Consider the following 2,643-nt stretch of genomic DNA (forward strand, 5'->3'; position numbering starts at 1 on the left):
TAGTTGCATTCTCTTAATGAATAGAATGATTTGTTCTAATGGTGTTTGTAAATTGGATCACAAGTCCACTTCTTGTACTGCAATTAACCACTAAGAAGAATATATGCAGTGTATTATTTGTTGAAACTGTACTTCCGATTTCATTTGAAACTGTCTCATTGCTATCTGTTCATCAATAAAACTTTGAAAAAAAAAAGAAACTGTCAGCCTGTAATAAAAAAAATAAAAAAATAAAAGATATTGAGAAGGGTATCTGAAAAAGAAAATATATCCCATGTTAATGTGTAGGAAGAATCAACATTGTGAAATTGGCCATATGCCCAAAACTGTTATACAGAGTTAATAAAATTCCAATCCAAACATTAGTATATCACATAGCACTAGAGAAAATATTCCAAAAGTTTATTTTGTAGTAGAAGAGTTCTAGAATAGCAAAGAAACTTCTGGGCAACAAATAATGGCATGGGGGATCATAAGCTTTCACTTGAAATTATTCCACAAATCTACTGTAATAAAATCAGCACAATACTGGCAAATAATCAGACCTGAAAATCAGTGGATCAAAATAGAAGATACAACCACAACTACAAATACACACAGCCACCTCATCTTTGACAGAGCAACCAAACGTATTCACTGTAAGGAAGATAGCAGCTTTAATAAATAGTGCTGGAAAAGCTGGCTCTTTATAAGCCAAAGTCTAAAATTAAACTCATGTCTATCTCCGTGCCTTAAAGTCAAAAACATTAAAGATCTAAATATCAAAATAGAAGCACTAAATTTTCTCTAGACAAAGTAGGAAGAAAACTTGAACACATAGGCTTAAGCCGAGTTCACAAACAAAACCCAAAGTGCAGGGGAAGTACTTCAAAGAATCTACAACTGGGATTTCATTTTATTAAAATTTTGCATAGCACAAGAACACACTAACAGAGTGAAAAGATAACAAGGAGAGTGGGAAAAATTTCTAGCCATGGCCCCTCAGACCAAGTACTTGTATTAGAAATATATAAAAATTTGAGTGCCATCCAAATAGGTTAGTAGATTACAGTGCCTGAAAGCAGGTGCAGGTACTGGGGGTTCGATCCCTAGGCCTGCCATATCAGTCTCACCTCTGAGGCACACTGAGATGGCAATTGAGACTGGGCATAGTGGTGTACCCCTGTAATCCCAGGGTATGGGAGGCTGTAAACAGGAGAATCACTACGAATTCGATCTAGAAGTGAGACACTGAACACCCTGAAGACCCTTCCCTGAAATAAAGAAAAAAATTTGAAAAAATCAGGCCCCCAAAATTCAAAAATCCAATCGAGAAATGGACAGATGGAATGAAAATAAACTTTTCAGATCATGAAATAAAAAGAGCAAATCAATACACAAAAAAATGTTCAACATGTTTGGTCACCCAAAAAATTCAAATTAAAATAATCCAAAATGAGGGAAAGATATAACTACAGAATAGAAATATAAGCCAATCTCCCTCATGAACATAGATGCAAAAATCCTAAATAAAAATGCTGGAAATAGAATATAGCAAATCATCAATTAGATTATACACTATGACCAGGTAGTATTCATCAAAGGGATGCAATGATGGTTGAATGTACACAAATTCATAAATGTAATAAACAATATCAACAGAGCAAAATCAAAAGCCACATGATCATCTCAATTGATGCAGAAAAGACTTTTGACAAATTCCAACACTCATTCATATTCAAAGTCCTACAAAAATTTGGAATACATGGTCTCTAACTCAATCTCATAGAAGTCAGCTATAACAACCCAACAGCTAACATAATTCTTAATGAGGAAAACTTGAAATTTTATATTCTCAGATCTGCTACAATAGAAGGATGTGCTCTATCAGTACTCATATTTATACAGTTCTGGGATTATTACCTAGAACCATTAGACAAGAGAGAAAAACAAAAGGTATAAGAATAGGTAAAGAAGAAGTTAAACAATCATGATTTGCAGACAACATGATACTTTATTGGAATATCCAAAAAACTCCACCAACAAGCTAATAGAATTAATACACAAATTCAGGACTATAGCAGAGTACAAGTCAATACCCAAAAGTCAATAGCATTCTTCTATACAGATAACAAACACACTGAGAGGGAAATTAGAGAAACAATATCTTTCACAATAGCACCTTGGGAAAGGAAATGCTTAAAAATTAACCTAAGTAAAGAAGTCAAAGATCTATTCAACAAAAATTTCAGTACTCTGAAAAAAGCTATTATAGAGGATTTCAGTCAATAGAAAGATATTCCTTGCTTCTGGATAGGAAGAACCAAAATTGTATAGATGACCATATTCCCAAAATCTGTTATAGAGATTTAATGCAATCCCTAACAGAATTCCACAAACATAGCTCACAGACCGACAGAAATCATTCCTAAAATTTATATGTAACCAAAAAGACCTACAATGGCAAAGACATTCCTGGATAACAAAGACAAGGTAGCTGCCATTACTATTCATGACGTAAATTACACTGCAAAGGTATTGTGATAAAAATCAGCATCATACTGGCAAAAGAAAATAGATCTGAGCATCAATGGAATAGATTAGAAGATGCAGAACAACTACAAACACACCCAACCACCTTATTTTTGATAAAAGGGACAAATA

The sequence above is a fragment of the Octodon degus genome, unplaced genomic scaffold (genome assembly GCF_000260255.1).
Source record: "Octodon degus isolate 3935 unplaced genomic scaffold, OctDeg1.0 scaffold00198, whole genome shotgun sequence".
NCBI classification, from domain to species: Eukaryota; Metazoa; Chordata; class Mammalia; order Rodentia; family Octodontidae; genus Octodon; species Octodon degus.